Consider the following 21,143-nt stretch of genomic DNA (forward strand, 5'->3'; position numbering starts at 1 on the left):
ATGTCATGTGAGGAAGGGTGAGCAGTTAAGAACCTCAAAATATATATATATATATATATATATATATATATATATATATATATATATATATATATATATAAGACCCATCTGCCATGTTTCATCTTGCTACTGATTATTCCCTAATAATTCCCTTTTCTTCTTTGGATACTAGGTTCTCTGACCATATTTAGAGGATAAGGATGAACTTATTTAGCAGATAGAGGTAGACAGAAATCAAGAATACAAGAACCACAGATATTGATGAAATCCAATTATCTAAATAAATAAAAGAAAAATCTTTTGTTCTTTCTTGTCATAACTCTCCAGAGCCTTTCCTCTATTTCCCTTGGATGCTAGGTTCTCTGGTTCCATTGTGGAGGGGGTAGGGTAAGCTGAATCTACTTAGTAGACAGAAAAAGGTACAACACAAGACACAAAATGCAATCCCAGTGTGTAAAGAAATCTACACAGCTCATTTGACCTTGACACTCACTGATCACAAGATCTTCCCTTCCCTTCCCCTTATGTCCCTGGAAGCTTGGCTTTTTGAACTATGTAGAGCTAATCCATCAGGACCACTGGCTCTGACTTGAGCTAGGCAGGCTAAGCAAATTCTTGTTCAAGTGAGAACTAGTTGTGTTTCCTTTCAAAGTAATTAAAGCAAAGTCCTTGAACACTGAATGTTTTCAGACCTGCTAAAATGACCATAGTTTTAGATTTGTAATAAGTTGGGTTTTCTCAAGTCAGTGGAACTCAACATTTGCTTTCCTTCAAGTTTAAAATTCAAATGATTCCTCATTTCTTATTGGATAAAAATTAAGGTCCTTTATGGCATTTAAAACTATCCATAATTCAACCAAATCCTGTCAATCCAACTTATCTCCCTCTATTTCACAACACAGATGCCTTGCTCTAGGCAGTCCAATCTCTTTATGGTTCCTCAAACATGCTATACACATTATGAACTCAAAGTCACTGAGCGTCCTGTTCTCCTATCCTAAAATGCCCTTTCCTCTCTACTCTTCTCATCTAAATCCTTCAAGGTCTAGTTTTACTCCCACTTAATCACTGATTCACCCATTCATTTGACAACTATCTATTAATACCTAATATGTATGAAGTGACACAGGACAAGAACCTACAAGATCAAAAGAACAAAATCCTTTCTTCAGGAAGCTCATAACCTGGGAGGACTAGACCATGTGCATAAGGATGGGATCTGTGGTTACATTGATATAGGAAACTCTGTCCTCATGAAGAGCTTACTTTACCAATGGAGATTGTGTCTTAGAGATCCCTGAGCTAGGGCATGAAAGGTTAAGGACTTGCCCAGGCTGCCACAACCAGGGTATGCCAGAGAGAGGACTTGAACTCAAGTCTTGCTGTCTCAAAGGTCAACTCTCTATCCCCTATGCCATGGTAGCATTTCATACAATGGACCTAATAGTAATAGCTCGTATTTATGTAGTACCTAGTATGTAACAGGTTGAATGGGTGCTCAGAGGGGACTAGCGTCCCTAGTATGTGGGCTGCCACACCCTTTTCAGGGCTTCTCATCCACCTTTGGTGTCCACCTGATCCACCCAACTCTCACCTGTGGCCTCAAAAAACAATAGCATGTGTAGTGGCTACACACTGGAAAAACCATCTCAGCAGATAGGCTAAACCAGGACAAGGGTAACTGATGAGCCTCAGACCCAATGGCAAATTAGGGGGATGTCTACCCCAAACATCTGAAGACTTCTTCTGAAAGAATGGGTGGACGAGAACAATTTGTTCCAACGACCATGAAGGTGGCAGAAACAGGCACTATGGAGTGCTTAGAGTTTGGCCAGACATCAGAGACTCCAAGGTCATCCACTCCATCTCAGGCCATCGTCAGTCATCTTGACTTTTCTCCTGCCACTGGACTTCGATGACTCTGGAAGAAAGAGTGATGCTGACGACTTTGTGCAACTCTGCCTCACTTAAATCCGATTCATGTGCAAGTCAAAAGACGTAAGCCATACCATTTTACCATTTTTACCCACCTTGAAATCCTGTGGTGACAGGCAAATGATGAAGCCGCAGGTACAGGTGCACTGGGAGCTGTGGTCACAAACCTGCACATAGGTGGCCCAGGCCATAGGGTCATCTTCTGATTGGACTGAAGCAGCAGTGGAAACTAGCAGCCCTCTGAGTGTCTGAGTAGCCTTTGTTAAAGACTGCACTGGTTACCTCCTGGGGTGAAGAAAGGGCTAGAAAAGTGCCCCCAAAATTGTCTGCTTCATTTAACCTAACCCTGGCCTGCTTACCTCAGCAGATGGGGATCCTACCTTGCAGCCAAAACACAAAAAACTTTTGTGAAGATGATTCCACTCACCATTGGTACATGGAATGTGCACACACTTATGGACAATAAGAAATCTAGTAGACCTAAAAGACAGAACAGCTCTTGTTGAAAGAGAACTCAGCAGGTGTCACATCCAAATAGCAGCCCTGAGTGAAACAGGGTTGGCAAATGAAAGCTTGCTTACCAAAGTTGGAGTTGAATACATGGTTTTCTGGAGTGGCCATAGTGACGGGGAATATCATGAAGCTGGCATTGGTTGCACAAGAAAAACTAATCTAGTCAAGAAGCTTGTATACCTCCCAAAAGGAGTGAACAATAGGCTCATGACAAGGTGATTGCCATTTGCAGGAAAGTGCCTTGCCATCATCATTAGTGCATATGCTCCCACCATGATGAGTCCTGATGAGGAAAAAGAAAAATTTTATGAAAACCTGGAGAATCTCATTATCAGTGTGCTGAAAAGAGGATAAGCTTGTAATTCTGGGTGACCTTAACACCAGATTAGGCCCAGACCATCAGAGATGACAAGTAGTCCTTCGGAAGAATGAAGTGGGAAACAAGCAACAGCAACAGTCACTTACTATGGGAGATTTGCGCGTCTCATGACCTTCTCATCACCAACACTGTCTTCCATTTGCCTAAATGTAATGCAACTTCATGGATATACCCTCACAGCAAACACTGGCATTTAATAGACTATGTCATTTTAAAGAGAAGAAACTGAAGAAGTGAGAGTGACAAAGGTGATGTGTGGCACAGAGCTCTAGATCAATCATGGATTTATCTTCTCCAAACCAAATAGTCATGTTCAACAAAAGCAGTGGCCTCCAAGGCAAGAGAACTACCAGAAGACTTAATGTCAACAAATTAGAGTACTTCTCCAAGCTTGAATAGTTTGTTGCTAACTTGGAGGGAAAGCTGAGCCAACATATGGTTGGCAACAGTGGAACAGAAAGGGAGTAGGCAGCTTTCAGAGGTGTGTTGTATAATATCACATTTACCTATCTGGACCAGAACATTTTCAAACCTCAAGATTGCTGTGATGAAAATGATGGGGAAATTCAGAAACTGTAAAACAAAAAATGAGAACTTCGTAGGGTTTAATAGAAGAATAGTTCTCTGTCTCTAAGAAGGCAGGATTTAACTCCATCAAAAGTAATGTGCAAGAAAAGCTTAGAGAGATGCAGGATTTTTGGCTCAGTAAGAAGGCAGATGAAATTCAGGCTGATAGTAACAATCCAAAGTGCTTTTAGGATGCCCTAAGGCAGTTTATGGGCCAAAGACCTGTGGTGCATCTCAACTACTCAGCCTTTTTGGGCCACATTGATTAGTGATAAGGACTTGATCCTGGATAGATGGGCTGAATACTACCATAGCATTCTCAACAACCTCTCATCAGCTAATGCTGAAGCCATCGATTACTTACTTGAAGTCAATCTAACCTCTAGCTGAACTTCCAACTGAAGAATGGCATTTTGAGTGCCATTATGCTCCCTTGCTGTGGCAAAGCACCTAGTGTTGATTCTATTCCAGCTGAGATTTACAAGGCAGGGGTCCACTGCTCATAACAAAAGCTGAATGAAATCTTCTGGGTTATATGGCAAGAGGAAGTTATCCCCCAGGAGGACTCCATTGTCCATCTCTATAAAGGAAAGTGAAATAGATTGTCCTGTGGCAATAGAGGGGGAGTGGGTGCCCTCAGTCACTGATGGCAAGATTCTTGCCAGAGTACTCCTTAATAGGTTGATCCCTCACCCAGAAGATGGTAATGAAGCCAGTGTGGCTTCAGAAAGGGCTGAGGAACGGTCAATAGGGTGTTTGCTGTCCAACAACTGCAGGAGAAATGCCAGAAGCAGAACAGAGGTCTTTTCGCAACATTTATTGAACTAACCAAGACCTTTAATACTGTCAGTCATGAGGGCTTGTGGAAGATGATGGTAAAATTTGGTTGAGAGAAGTTCTTTAGTATTGTACACCAGTTTCATGATGGCATGCTTGCATGGGTTCTAGATAATGGATGATACTTTCATGCTTTCCAGTCACCAATGGAGTGAAGTAGGGCTATTTCCTTGTTCACATGTGTTTTAGCATGTTTTCAGTGATGTTGTCAAATGCCTTCGATGAGGATGAAAACAGCATCAAGGCAAGCTGCTGCACTGACAGTAAATTATTTAACTTGAAAAGCTACAAGCCAAGACTAAAGTGGAGGGAGAGCTGGTATGTAACTTTCTGTTTGAAGAAGATTGTGTACTGAATGCAGCCTCTCAAAGTGAGATGCAACAGAGTATGAATTGATCCTGTGCCACTTGTGCTAATTTTGGCCTGTCAATTAACACCAAAAAAATCAAGAGGTTCTCTGCCAGCCAGCACTACACTATTCATATGTGGAACCATTGGTTACTGCAAATGGAGAAATTTTAGATGCTATAGATAAGATCACTTACGTTGGCAATATGCTTTCTAGGGAGGTACACATAGATGATGAGGTTAATCCACATATTGCCAGAGCTAGCTCAGTGTTTTGGAGGCTCCAAAGGAAAGTGTGGGAGAGAAGAGGTATTAGATTGCCTACAAAACTGAAGAGTTACAGAGCTGTTGTGCTGACATCATTGTTGTATGCCTGTGAAGCCTCAACAGTCTATCAGCGCCATGCCAGGAAACTGAATTGTTTCCATTTAAATTGTCTTAGGAAGATTCTGAAGATCACCTGGCAAAATGAGCTACTTTACAATAAGGTCCTTTCTTGAGCTGGACTGCCAAGCATTCACACTCTGCTGCAGAGAGCACAACTCTGATGGGCTGGCCACATTGTTAGAATGCCAGATGTAGATTTGCCTAAAAGACTATTTTGTGGGACACAAATAGCAAGGCTATTGCTCTCACAGAGGTCACACGAAGTGATAGAAGGACACTCTCAAGGTCTCTCTAAAGAACTTTGGAATTGATTACGAGGCATGGGAAGCACTCTCACAGGACTCCCCAGCATGACATGCCCACGTCAAAAAGAAGTGCTGTGTTTTGTGAGCAGAGTAGAAATTCAATATCTTAAAAGAAATGTGAGATGCTCAAATTTAGGGACCTCTCAACTCCAAATATTCATTTGAAATACTTGTGCTCAGCCTATGGTAGAGCCTTCCAAGTTTGTACTGGTCTGATCAGCCACAGTTGGACACACTCGACTCTGACATAGTGATGTCATTGTGGTCCTCTTCAAGCACAAAGGACAACAACAAACCAACCAACTAGTTGTGCCAAGCACTGTGCTAAGCATTTTATAAACATTATTGTATTTGATCCTTATAGTAATCCTATGGGGTAGGTGCTATTATTATCCTCATTTTACTGGCAAACAGGGTTAAGTGACTTGTCCAGGGTCACACAGTAAGTGCCTCAGTCCAGATTTGAACTCAAGAAGAGTCTTCTTGATTCCAAGACTAATGCTCTATCCACTGTGCCACATAGCTGCTCCCTTGCCTCAGTTTCCTCATCTGTAAAATAAGCTGGAGAAAGAAATGGCAAGCCATTCCAGTATCTTTGCCAAGAAAACTCCAAATAGGGTCACAAAGAGTCAGATATGACTGAAACAACTGAACAACAACAACATAGAAAGACAGTCCTTTTACTGCTCCCTAATTGACTCACTATCCTATTCTCCATAGAGGCTGTTCCAAACCTCCTCTTTCTACTTCAAGCCTCCCCTACAACCTTCTTCTCTACTTAAAATCAGTTCTTATTCTCTTCTTTACTCCAGTCTTTGATGAAGAGTTCATCCTTTCCCCCAGTGCCATCCACCCTTTGGCTACTCTTTTTCTTTTTCTGTGTGACACTACTTTCTCTTCTTTCTTCTCCTACCTGCCTGAACAATCCTTCTAAGTCTTCTTCACTGATAAATCATCTATATTTTGTTCCCATACCTTATCATCCAGTTACACTGGTCTTCTTAATGTTCCTCATATATGACAATCTATTTCTCACTCCAACCTAGAGTTTGTGACAGAGGAGAGGGAAATCTGGGAATCCTCCAACTTGTACCCTAGATTTTAAGAAATAAGTTTTCAAAGAGTTAAGAGAAAAGATAATTAGGATCTCATGGCCTAAAATGATATAGGAGAGGTCAGCCCAGAAGAAATAGGAGATGATCAAGAATGAAATTCTGAAGACATAAAGAGAAACTATTCCAATGGGAAGGAAAATGGAATGTCTGAAGAGATCAGTCGGGATGCACTAACCAAGGAATATCACCAATCAACTCAGATTTTTAAAGGAAAAACACAGAAGACGGAAACAAAGCCAGGTAAGGAAGAATAAATATGAGTGTGTTAGGGTCCTATAAAATATTACCAAGAGCACTAATGCTAAGGATGAGCCCAGACTGGCAAGGGAAGCTAGGAACAAGCAAAAAGGTATTTTAAAGCAGTATTGGGAGAAAAAGGACCTCTGTTTGCGGAGAATAGGACACTGATAACTGACAGCAGGGAGAAGACAGAACTGCTCAATTATGATTTTGTTTTCATTTCTTCTACAAAGGCAAATGATCTTTACACTGGAATAGCAGAACGAAAATGACTACTGGGAATTGATAGCCAAGACAAGTAAGGAAATAGCAAGACATCACTTAGCTGCCTTTGATGAATTCAAGGCATTTGGTCTTGGGTCCTGAAAGAATTGGCAGATGTGACTGCTGAACTAATGTCAGTGATACTGGGAAGGTAATGGAAAAATAGAAGACATACCACAAGACTGGAAAAATTCAAAGGGAGCCTTTATTTTCAAAAAAGGAAAGAGAATGGTCTACAATCTATAGGCTAATGAGCTTGACTTCAATTCCTGGGAAAATCAGCAAGTTGATTATTAAACCATTGGTGAACTTTTAGATTGTTGTTTATCCTTTGTTTTGAAGAGGACCATTGACATCAGGGGGTGATGTCTTTACTTTCATGTGAATTGGATTTAAGCGAGGAAGAGTTATGCAAAGTCATCAGCCTCACTCTCTCTTCCAGAGTCGTAGAAGTCCAGTGGCAAGACAAAATTCAAGATGACTGGCAATGATCCAGGATGCAGTGGATGACCTTGGTATCTTTGATGTCTGACCAAGCTCTAAGGGTCCTCCACAGCTGTGAAGACTTTCTCCATCGGAATGGGCAGATGAGAACAATTTGTTCCAATGGCCACCAAGGTGACTGACCATTTAGATAGGGAAGTAGTGATTATAAAGATTCAGCATAATTTCATCAAGAATAAGTCATGTCAGACAAAATTCTTTTCCTTTTTGGGCAAAATTATCGAACTAGTAGTTGAGAGGAATGCTATGGATACAATTTATCTAGATTTTAGCAAAGCTTTTGATAAAGCATATTTTACTATTCTTATGGAGATAATACAGATCAGATAATACAGTTTGATGGTGTCAGAACTGATTGGAAATCCTGGATCAAAGAAATAGTAATTGTTAATGGTTCAATGTCAGTCTGGCAAGAGATCTCCATGGGAGTGCCCCAGGGATCTATGCTTGGCCCTGCGCTATTTAACATTTTTTCCTGGGACTTGGATAAAGACTTTGATGGCATGCTCATCAAATTTGCAGATGACACAAAGGGGTGTGAGGAATGATGATGACAGACAGTCAGGATACAAAAGAAGCTTGACAAGCTAAAGAATGGGGCTGAATCTAATAGGATAAAGTTAAATAAGTGTAAGTGAAAAAGTCCCATTCAAGTACAAAAATTCAACTTCACAAGTATAAGATGGGGAAGACTCGGTTAGATAGGAATTGTTCTGAAAAAAGATCAGGGAGTTTCAGTGGACTACAAGCTCAAGATGAATCAACAGTGTTAAGTAGTAGCCCTGCCCCTTCTAACCCCTCCCCCCCCCCGAAAAAGGATAATGTTATCTTAGCCTGCATTTAAGAAGGGCAGAGAAGATAATAGTCTCACTGAAATCTTCCCTCAAAAGATCTCACTGGGGCGTTATGTTCAGTTCTGGGCACCATGGTTTAAGAAGGACATTGATAAACTGAAGGCAGTCAGGATGGTGAAGGAATTTGAGAATATTTCTTATAAACATTGGTTGAAGGGACTAGGTATGTTTAGCCTAGAGGAGACTCAGGGGAGGGATGTTCAAGTGGAGGAGGGATCAGCTTCATTCCATCTGGCCTCAGAAGGCAGAACCAGGAACAATGGTTGGAATTTCTGAGGAGCCAAATTTAGTCTTGATGGCAGGAAAGTCTTTCTAAAAAAATTTTTTTTGTTCAGTCATTTCAGTCACATCCAACTCTTTGTGACCACATTTGAGGTTTTCTAGATGAGGATAATGGATATGTTTGTCATTTCCTTCTCTAGCTCATTTTACAGATGAGGAAACTGAGACAAACAGGGTGAAGTGGCTTGCCAAGGTTCACGTGGCTAGTAAGTATCTGAGGCCAGATTTGAACTCAGGAAGATGAGTCTAACTGATTCTAAGCCCAGTACTTTATCTACTTTACCACCTAAAAATTAGAGCTTTCCAAAAGTGGAGTGGGTTGGTTTAAGAAGGAGTTATTCCTACTCCTTGTAAGTCTTCAAAGAGAGATGTAAAGTTATAGATGGTCCATTCCAACTCATTTTCTATGATTCTTTGAACCTGTAATTTAATTCCTAATGTTGATTGGCTGCCAGCTGCTGAGTGTGACTGACTAAATGTCTTCCATTCTTTACACATTTACGTGACTCGTGGAATTTATAACTGGAAAGAAACTTTAGAAATGATTTAGCCTAATACACTCACTGCATTTTAAAAATTTATGCATTTTGTTTTTATATTTCATTCCTTTCCTGATAAACCCTACCAATAACCTAGCTTTGAGCCCTCTCTTTTCAGTATACTTTATTACAAACAAACAAACAAACTGCTAAGTAAAACCAATAGCACAATGAGTCTGCAACATTCTGCATCAGTGGTTTCCCACTTCTCTACTGAGAGAAAGGAATGTGTTTAAGGAATGCATTTAATTATCTGTTCTCTGGTACGAAGATTGTTTGTTACAGCTAACCAGACATTAGCTATCTTTCAGCAACGATTTCATCGTTGTAGTCATTGTAGTCATATTTTTCTCCTGGTTCCTACTCATTTTGCTCTGCATGTCATACAATTTAGGGCAATTTAATAAACATTTATTAAATATCCACTAAGCACAAGGCACCAGTCTACTTACAAGGTATCCAAAAAGGAAAATAGATCCTGTCTTAAATGAGCTTATATTTTTCTGTAATGATATAACATACATATAGAAGGCAAATCCAAACCACATAAGTAGTGGAGGTGAGGAGGGAGTGAATTCCAGGCAGAGAGGACAGACCCAGGTATGAGTTGGAATGCTGAGTCCAGGGAATGATAAGCAGGCCACTTTGGTTGGAATGCAGAAGGCAGTAAGTGGAGGGACTCAAAAAAAGTCTATTAAGGTAGAGTGGGGGGCAGGCTGGGAAGGGCTTTTTTTTCTTTTTTAAATAATATTTAATTTTTTCCTAAATACATGTAAAATAATTTTTAATATTCTTTTTTTAAAAAAAGTTTTGACTTCCAAATTCTATCCTTCCTTCCCAAGACAGTCAGCAATCTGATATAGGTTACACATATGTAATCATGTAAAGCATTTGTATATTAATCATTCTGTGGAAGAAAATTCAAGAAAGAGAAAGAAAGGAAAGAAAGAATTCAAGAAAGAGAAAGAAAGGAAAGAAGGGAAGAAGGAAGGAAAGAAGGAAGGAAGGAAAGAAGAAAAGAAGGAAGAAAGGAAAGAAGGAAGGAGGGAAAGAGGGAAGGAAGGAAGGAAAATGAAAAATAGTATGCTTTGGTCTGTATTCAGATGCCATCAGTTCTTTCTCTGAAAGTAGAGAACAATATTCATCATGAATCCTTTGAGATTGTCTTAGATCACTGTATTGCCAAGAATAGCTAAGTCAGTCACAGTTGTTCATCATACAATATTGCTGTCACTGTGTACAATATTCTCCTGGTTCTGCTCACTTCACTCTCTATCAGTTTATGTAAGTCTCTCCAGGTTTTTTTTAATTATCCTGCTCATTATTTCTTATAGCACAATAATATTCCACTACATTTGTATACCACAATTTGTTCAGCTATTCCCCAATTGATGGGCATCCTCTCAATTTCCAATTTTTAGCCACCACAAAAAGAGCTGCTATAAATATTTTTGTATAAATAGCTTGGGAAGGCCTTTAAATGATAAACTGAAAAGTACATGCTTTTTCCTCAAGGAACTAGCTACTAAAGATATTAATGGCCAAGTCAGTATTTCTTCACTTGGTTCTCCAGATAGACAGAGCCCTCCTAACTATATAGCTCTCAGCAGTGACAGCTGTGGCTGGGTGGGTGGTCTGCATGGCCTTGGTGGCCAAGTGCTCAGGAGAGCCGTAAGAGCCAGTCCCATCTGTCTGGACTGAACAGCAAGCTAAGGTGCGGACACTTTCTGGATCTAAAATGCTCTGCTGCCAAATAGATAGCTGAGCCTTATGATATTCTGGATGATTGAAAATCATCGTGCAGTTCAGTAATAACCTAATATTTATTCAAGAAACATTGACTAAAGACCTCCAAAGCCTTGTGCTAGGTTTTGAGGAAAATAAAAAGTTAAACAAGGTGCAATCTAACAGGGGAATGTGCAAGATAAAATAATAGATATTGGAATACAATAATGGCTTAAATTTGTATGTCCCTTTAAGGATTTTGCAATGCTCCTATGCAATAGATAATATGAATATTTTTCATCCTATACAGATGAAGAAACTGAGGATTACAGGGATTATGACTTGGTTACAATTATTAAGTGTTGAGAGAAAGGATATGAATCTAGGACTCCGGGTGACACAGTAGAGAAAGTACGGCACTTGAAGTCAGGAAGATCTGAGTTCAAAGTCAGCCTCAGACTTATTAACTGTGTGACCCTGGGCAACTCACTTAATCCCTGTTTGCTTTAGTTTCCTCAATTATATGTATCTATATCTATATCTATATAGATATATGTATGTGTATATTACCACCCAAGATTGTTGTGAATATTATCTCAAATGAAATAATATTTGTAAAGCATTTAGCACATCGCCTAACACATAGTAGGAGTTTAAGAAACATTTGTTTCCTTCTTTCCTCCTTTCCTATCCATTATATGTCCAGTGCCCTAAATAAACACATCTTGAAGTTGATGGGGGCAGAGCCTCATTTTCCTGTAAATTTCCATATCATCATTATAGCCTAGTTGGTCCCAGAAAGACCTTATTATTACAGATTCTGGATAATTGACTCCATCTCAGGATAGACACAGCACAAAAGATACTCAAACATATGGTTACCTTGAAATCAATTATGAGCCAACCATGACTTGGGCCATTTACTTTGCATTAATTCATATGTTGTACCATACTTCTCTGCACTGATTATATTTGCTTGTTTTGTTTATTTTTATATGATGTTTTAAATAAAAACATTTATTTTGTATCCCTCCTACCTATATACTGTCCTTTGAACTACAATAACAAAAAGACAAATAAAACTCTTATGACAAATATGCATAGTAAAGCAAAGCAAATTCTCTCTTCACCCATGTCCAGAAAGGTATCTTTCACATTTTGAATCCATCCCTTTTCTGGCAGGAAGCAGGTGTCATGCTTTGGGCCAAAGAGTCCTCTGGAATCACGGTTTATAATTGTATTGATTAGAATACTCAAGTTTTTCCAAAACTGCTTTTCTATGTAATGTTGATGTCATTGTGTAAATTGTTATCCTATTTCTACTTACTTCACTCTGTATCAGTTCATAGAGATCTTCTCATTTTCCTCTGAATTTTTTCATATTATCATTTCTCATGGCATAACAATATTCCATTACATTCATATATTATATTTTGTTTAGCCATTCCCCAATAGGTGTTATGGCCTTGATGGCTGGTTCTGGGCTACTACCAAAAACAACTTTCAATATTTCTTCTTTCTTTGGTCTTTTAGAATATAAGCTAATCAAAAAGTAAGCACAGCTTAATGACTTTTGGAACATGGTTCCAAATTGCTTTCCAGAATATAGGCCAATTTACAGCTCCACCGGAAGTGCATCCAATTTTCCAGCATCCCCTCTAGCATTTGTCATTTTCCTTTTTGGTCATTTTTGCTGATTCAATAGAAGTGAAGTGGAAACTCAAAGTTGATTTAATTTGCGTTTCTCTAATGAGATCAGAGTCTTTATGAATTGTAGTGATTTCAGTCACATTTTCATTTGATAGCTTGGATTTCTTCCTTAGAAAACTGCCTATTTGTATTCTTTGTCCATTTATGTATTGCTACAGATATATTTTCCCCATTGTATTTTTTCTTCCCAATTTTAACTCCATTGGTTTTGTTTGTGCAAAACTTCTAAATTTTATGTAATCAAAGTTGTTCATTTGATCTGCTCTTATCTCCTCTATGTATTTTCCCCCATCTATAGATCTGAGAGGTAATTTCTTCTAATTTGCTTGCGATATCACCTTTTGTATGTCTAAGTCACACATTCATTTGGAGTTTTCTAGGTGTACAGTGTGAGGTGTTGGTCTACCCTTAATTCTGCCAGACTGCTTTCCAGTTTACCCAGTAGATTTTGTCAAATAATGAGTCTGTATCCCCAGTAGGTGCTGTCTTTGGGTTTGCTGAACATTAGGCAACTAGGTTCATTTATTTCTGTGTGTTGTGTACACAATCAATTCCACTATTGGCCCTCTCTATTTTTTAACCAGTACAAAATTGTTTCGATGATTATTGTTTTGTAGTATAGTTTGAGATCAGATACTGCTCAGCCCTCTGTTTTTCTACTTTTTTTCATAATTTCCCTCAAGATTCTTGGTCATATGTTCCTCCAGAGATAGTTTGTTATTAAATTTTTCTAACTTCAAAGCAATCTTTTTCGTAGTTTGATATAGTGTTGAATAAATAAATTAATCTGAGACTTGTGGGATTTTCATTAACTTTGAACTGAAAGATATTTCAGAGGTTATGTCACGTGTGCCCTTACCTTCATATAGGACTCTTCCAAAGCCAGTAGACCTGGTCTCCGTTTATTTCTAAGCTCCTTAAGGAAAGAGATTCTCTAGCCTTCTTCAATTGTCAATATCCCTTCTCCATCTCTGATTCTTGTTTGATACTGTCACTAAAGTCTTGAACTTTGTATTTCTTTAAACAGGCTTTTGACATACTTGTAGCTTTTGTAAAAAAAAAAAAAAGTATTCTCTCATCCTGTCTCACTTCCTCTTCTTTTACACTTTCCCATTACTTTCCCATCCTGATTTCAAGGCCGTCTTAACTGTTTCCCTTCCTGAAAAGTGATTGGTTAATGTCCTCTGGACTCCTTAGGCCTCCAATCACTTAGACCAAGGTGTGGAATTGATTGTAGCCTCTGAGAAAGCCCCAGACAGAGAGCATTCCCCACAGTGGGCTGAGGAAAGGCTGAAGAAGGCCAGGCGTGAGTCCTCCAGTTCCTTGTCAGCAGCCCCCTTTGATCTCTATGGCAGTTAACACAGTAGTAGAATTGGGCCCTCCAGCTGTATAGGACAAGACATGACAGGGAAATCAGCTTCCCTGACAATTTCAAAAGCCCCGGCCCTTTTGTCACCTGGCACTCTGCCATGGGGAGCTGTCCCATAGACACACACACCCTAGGAGAAATAGTTTTCCCAGGGGTTCAAGTGTGGACAAGTAAGTCTCTGAGGAATGAGGGACCAGCTTCACTCTGGCTTCCACTAGAGATAGGCAGGACTGGAGCCACGAGAGATTCTGTTTAGGCATCAGGAAGAACTTTTTACTCGTCTGGACTGAAGAATTCTCCTTAGGGACACTCAAAGAATGAGAAACTTCTTTCTGTCTAATGGTTTAAGAATGATCTTGTCCAGAGGTGGGGGGATGGAGTGAATGGCATCCAATCATAATAGTGATCTTAGGGCTGAAAGATACTTCAGGAGCCATCTAGTCCAACCCATACATGAACAAGAATCCCTGTTACAAATTAGGTGATGACTAGTTATCCAGCCTTTGTGGGAAGGCCTCTAGTCAGGGGGAGCCCACAATTTCCTAAGGTAGTCAATTCTGCTTTTGAACATCTCTGAGTTTTAGGAATCCTTCCTGACATCAAGCCTAAATATGCCTTTTTATAATTTTTACCCATTATTCCTGTACCTGCTCCCAGGGGCTTAGCAGAACAGATCAAATCCTTCTTATATGCAATAGTCCTTCTATGCTTGAAGACAACCAACATTAATTAGTCAGTCAAACAAGGAACAATTTAACAAGAATGTATTAAGAACCTGCTGTGTGCTAAGTGCTATACTAAGCAATGGGGCTTTAAAAGCAAAAATTAATTAATCCCTGCCATCAAGGAGCTTATAGTCTACTGGGGAAGACATGCCTATAAATAAACAACAAACAAATAAATAAATGAATAAACAAGCAAATAAATGAGTGAATAAAATATATATATGTATATATGAGAAGAATAAATGAGTGAATAATATACATATATGTATATATGAGTGAATAATATACATATACATATGTATGTATGAGTGAATAAAATGCAGTGAGTGAATATGAGTGAATAAAATACATATATGTATATCTGTGTCTACACATTTGATTTCACATATGTATGTATATACTTATATGCCTATCTGTATATAAACATACATGTATATTCTGTATGTATATGCATACACATGAGTATATATGTATATATGTGTATTCATACGCATATCTCTTTGTGTATATATGTATACAGTAACTCTACTTCTGGGCTATTCTCTGAACTGGACACTCATACTTCCAGGTATTCTAGGGCTAACCCTGTCAGGATACACTGCTAATATAATAGTTAACAAGACACTTGTGCACTTCCCATTAAGAAGCAACCAATCAGCTCGATAGCTCTCAGCGGATATTTACTCAGAGGTCATAGTAAGAAAAGTAGTCATGAAACATCACCCCCATAAATCTGGGGCATATTCCTCCGCAAATACATACAGCATCAATGGGAAAAGGAGGGTCAATGACAGTTCAGTTGGGAATGAGACATGTATAGGACATATGGTAGGTGAGGACAAGCCACAATGCTAAGTCCTACAGGGCCTGGAACTCTTTTTCTCTCTTGGCAGCATCCTTAGGCAGTTTGTCTTGGGTGCAGCATCTCTGCTGAATGGGCTGCTCTCCCGGACTCCTAGGGTTTGCTACTCTTCGTAGTCTGAGTCTCTTCTCTACTTCAAGGGGTGGAAGCTTGAATCTTGGAGTCTCTTTGAAGGTTCCTGATGCTGTTTCCTTCTTCTGGAGACTATCTCCCTTCATGTGTCTGTCTGTAGTGTGACTGCATTTTCTACTAGTCTAGTAGCTCTGCTCCAAAGCTGTATGGCTTTGTGGTGGGGGAGGAGAGGGAAAAGAAGAGAGAAATCCCTTCTCTCCCTTCACAGAGATCTTGACCTACTGCTTCAAGAATCTACTTCTTTGAGGTCTTCAGGCCTAGCTATTGAAAGGCCACAGAATGGTAGATAATTTGGTTTTTTTCCAGAGTAATTATAACTACTGCTGCAAAACAACTCAATTAGTCGCCAGGAAACAAGCAAAGATGTTCAGAGGGACCTGGAAACTAGAGAGGTTGTTATGAATTCCTCTATAGTAAGTGCAGCATAGACTTCTTGGAGTTGGAAGTACAGAGAAAAGCAATAAAAAAATACTTAGCCATTTCTTTTTCTAAACCTCATCTATTTTATTTTTGTAAGTTTTTATTGATACTTTCTGATTCTTACATCACCATAATATTCCATGTATCCCCTCCCTTTCCTGACAGCTATCTCATATGACGAATAATATTTTTTAGAGAGAAAAAAGTACAACTCATCAATTGATATATTGAAAAAGTTTGAAAACATGTGCAATGTATCACACCAATTGACCTCCCATCTCCACAAAGGGGTAGGTTGAGGATGTCTTCTCATATCTCTTCATTCAAGCCCCGTGTAATCTTTATAACTTCGTTACATTTACTTTTGATTTTTTTGATGTATGATTCTTTCATTTACATTGTTATAGTTACTGCATATGTTATTTTCTTGACTTTTCTTGCTTCACCCTGCATCACTTCATATAGATCTTTTCAGGCATTTCTGTATTCATCACACATATCATTCCATATAGCACAGTAGAATTCCATTACATTCATGTACCACAATTTGTTTAGCCATTCCCCAATTGATGGGCATCTTCTTTGTTTCCAATTCTTAGCTATCACAAAAAGTGCTGATATAAATATTTTGGAGTATAGGGGGATTTTTTTCTTATTAATAGCTTCATTGGAGTATAAGCCCAGAAATGGAGTCTCTGGTTCAAAGGGTATAGGCATTTTAATCACTTTATTTACATAATTCCAAATTACTTTCCAAAATGGTTGTACCATTTCAAAACTCCACCAACAATGTATCAGTGTAGCCATTTCTATGAAGAAAAAAATGCTTATCATGGGCAGGCCAATACAAAGACTGGAATACTGAAGATGGGGAAAAAGTAATTTTTACTGATGAAACTCTTTGTTTTCATCCAAGGCTATACAAAAATCATTGGCAAAAGAAATTTGTGTGAGCCTATGAGACCTGGGTTCCTTCATCAGACTGTAAAACATCCATTGAAAAGGTATTTTGGAATTTTTTTTATATCTAGTTGGCCTAGATATCCTGTCTCCATTGAGAGAATGATGACATCTCATAAATATATTGATATAATGGGGCACGAATAAATACATAGTTCTTAAAGCACATGCAGATTTGCCTTTTCTTATGGTTCATACAGAATATGTGCTGTATTCTGTGCCTGCTGCCAACCCATCATCTGGATCTTTGGGGAAGCAGTTTTCAGCCAGGTGTGACTGAGGGGACACATGCAACTATGTTATCATGAAAAGTCTTCTGGTTGACTGAGGAACCAGAGAGACTGATTATGGCCCTAGAGTTGAGTTTACATTAAAAAACCATAGGAGCAACATTCCCTTTTCTTGGCCTTTTAATGTTTTTCTCTTCCCTGGCAGCTTTCAGTTGAGGATAAATACTTACTGTGAGCTGCTGACTACTGGGTGGGGAAGAATATCTCTGACCCAGCCTCCATGTGTCTATGAACTCATGGTACTATTTTCCCCCTTTTGTCTTTTTCTGTTTATTTTTTCATGATCATAGGAAAATGTCCATATCTTAAGATCAGAATGCCCAAGCAATCAATGAGATGGGGAGCTCTATCAAAGCCATCAAGGTCCTACCAACAACCAGAATTTTAGAGCCAGTGGCAGCAGCAGCCAAGTATAGTGAGGGGCTAGTACAGTTGCCAGAAGACCTACTTGACCCAGCCCAGAAATGGACTGACCCAGAAACAGAAGCTCCAACTCCTACAAGGAGCTAGCCCAGCTGAGTAATGGATTGACTCATTATCAGTCATACCACACCCAGAAGTGAACTTAGCGGGGATTCTAAGAAGGGAGAAAGGACTTCCAGGGCAAAGAGGTACTCCTCAGCCATACTTGTTTCCTTTATTCTAGTATCATTAGGCTTTAAATTTGAGCCCATTCTCCTCAGGGAAGAGTACAACACCCAGTTTGAAGGGATGTTTTTCATACTTTTTGTACCTTCTTGTACCTTTCGTACTTGCTATAGGTTCTCAATATATCCCTTTGTAAAAGCTAATTGCTATCATTGACTGATTATATTGGGGAGATGTTATCTGCTTAATCAAAATGGAGGAGCACATCAGATGGGGGCTTGAGAGCAATAATACTATAAGCTCCAACCACTCAGATTTACTCAGTGATAGAACCTTGAAAGAAGTAGTAATTGCCTCCCTAGAAACACAGCCTGCCAGTAGCAGTGTGAATGGATATTGGGAGAATGAACCTATATGGGGTGTTACGCTGAGAAGCATAATTGGCCTGGAATTACAGAAATTTCCATATAAAAATTAAATACTGTACCACAACCTTGGACCATGCCCCATGTCAAGAAAGGTTAAGCAATTTATTTAAGAGACAAACATGTTTCAGTGGCCTAAGAACTTCCTTGATTTAAAACTCATTGAGAAACTATAGGCAATAATCAAGGCTAGATTTGCAAAAATAGATTGTCAAAGGTACACTAAATATCCAATGTGACACACAGTTTCATGATTAAGAAATAAAGAAAATGAATCAAAATCTTGTACACTCTATAAAAAATCATTTAAAAACCAAATAAATAGCAGCAAAAAGAGAATATAATGCAGGTTAAAAGTTTTTCTTTAAAAGAGATAAGAAATTGTAAGGTTCATTATAAAGTTAATAAATCTAATTATTTTCGCTTTGTCTCAGATAACAGGCACATCACCATATCTTCAGTGCTTTTACTGATTATCTTTTCTTGTACCCTCCAAAGCATTCAGTACCTAACTTGGACTCTCTAGTCTTTCCCGTTTGGGATGAAACAGTCTAAAATTGTAATTCATACCCAAGTGTCTGTGCTTGAAAATCCCCTAATCTGGGAGTTAGAGGAGACCTTGGGGGGGGTGGTCATCTAATCTAACCTTCACTTTAAAAGATATGAGCAAATAGGCAATACTGAACTGAAAGGAAAACATATAATGCTAGAATTTCTGCATTAGTGACAAACTAATGGGCAAACTATTTTTGTGGGGGTGGGAACTGCAGTTCTAGGACCCTCAAGTCTCTGCCTGTTAAAGAGAAACCAAACCCCAATGTTGCATTTATTTTTTTCTGAAGTCATTCTGGCCTTTGAGTGGGATCCAAAAGTGGAAAGAGAGTTTCCCCTCCCAAATAAATTCCCAAGGAAAATAATGATAGACTTGAGATCCCTGGCAGATTAAGGTGCCTTGAGGGCATGTGCTGGGACTTCTGGTTGTACAGATTCCCTCCCAGAAGATTCATATAAATATGCAACATCAGCAACACTGATTCAGTCCTATCATTGCATGTCTTCTTTAATTAAAATGACTATCTTTTCTCCCCATCTGTGCAATTAGAACTTAATGAGTTCAAGCTACTTTTCTAAGTGGTCTAAATGAGATTTGATCTTAATATTTCACATGTTTAAAAAACAACAATAAGCCTCTTCTATCCTCAAAGCATGTGAATTAGAGGAGCTATGGAAATTAAAGGGTTAGAGTCACTAATCATTGGAGTAGATGTAAAAGGATTTGCATAGGATCCTAGATCTAGACTGGGGAGGGACCACAGAGGCTGTCTAATGCACTTCATGGTAGAGATCAGAACACTGAGGCCTGGCAAAGTTAAAATGGCTTGCCCCAAGTTGAAGAGATAAATAAATAAGTGTAAGCTGTGTGTGTTGCCCATGTAGGTTATGTGCATATGGACTGCCCAAATGTTGCTTGAGGTCAGGCATGGATACATATCTTTGGAATCTTGCCCACTCCATTCCAAGCGAGACCTATATTCTTTCCTAGTGGGGAGCAGAAGAAGATATAATGAGGCTGGCCCCTCTGCTGTCCTCTGAGAGACAGGTGTACAGGACTAAAATCATATCTAACTGCCACTTCCTCTCTTCCCCCACCTTGATATTACTGATGTAAGGGCATGCTTTTTTAAGGTCAAAAAGCTGCTTTCATGTCTATTGTTTCTTAAGGGGAATGAGTAACCTGAGCTTACACACCCCTGGCTTGGCCCCTTCTCACCAAATGCTAGTTACACAAAAGATCATCACAAGTAGTGAACAGCATTAAATCCATTCATCCATGCACATGGCAAACAGAAACTGGAGAAGTTTTACAAATTAGAAAATACACTAAGTGAATAAGCTCTTTCATAGGGAGCAAGATAGCTCAGATCAACCATGAGAAAGGCTCTAATATGACTAAAGCAGAAGTCCCAAAATCCTTAGAGGCAAGTTGGAAATTAGAGACATGGTGAGGTACCAGCTTCCCCTATGCATTTATCACTTTCAAGGTCTGTTTTTCTCTTTCCTCCTGGAGCCAATCTAGAAGTGACTACATCATATGTGTCCTCTCTCAAAGCCTGAATAAAGTCTTTCCTCTCCAAAGCTTTCTCACTCTGCCACTCATGCATGTAGAAATGCAGGATTGAGTCATTTTCTCCACCAATCAGAAGAGCCTTATGCAAAAATGTCCAGGCTTGGCTAGAAACCTGGGTTATATATCTATCAGAGGCAAGATTTGGACCCAGAAGTTCTGACTTGAGATCCATACCATTTTCCACCATTCCGTGCTGCCTCCTCCCTTCCTTATTCTAAATTGATCAATTGGAGGCCCAATAAGATATGTTCTCAGGCAGATGCATTTCGTGCAGGCATGATCTTGGCTAGTTAGCACTTGTAAGGATGATTAACACATCTTAACAGTAGGGACAGAAAAGCAGACTCCCTCAGAAGTCATACAAATGCATAAAGAAGTCATGCAAAAAATGACAATCCCGTCCAGAGCTTGGGGTCATGCCTCTAAGGCCCTACCTAGTACATGAAAATTCTCACATACACATAAAAATATGATGGTTGTTGTCCTTCATTCTTGAAGAGGACCAAAATGATATCATTATGTTGGAGTCAAGTTATTATGTGTCTGACTGTCTCTGATGAGACCAATATGAGCTCAGAATGCTCACGTGGACATGTGGTAGACCACAGGTCGGGCACAAATAGTCCAAATGCATAAAGAAGTCATATAAAAAATGACAATCCTGTCCAGAGCTTGGGGTCATGCCTCTAAGGCCCTACTTAGTACATGAAAATTCTTACATGCACATAAAAATATGTCGA

This window comes from Trichosurus vulpecula, chromosome 5 (genome assembly GCF_011100635.1).
Source record: "Trichosurus vulpecula isolate mTriVul1 chromosome 5, mTriVul1.pri, whole genome shotgun sequence".
Lineage (NCBI taxonomy): Eukaryota > Metazoa > Chordata > Mammalia > Diprotodontia > Phalangeridae > Trichosurus > Trichosurus vulpecula.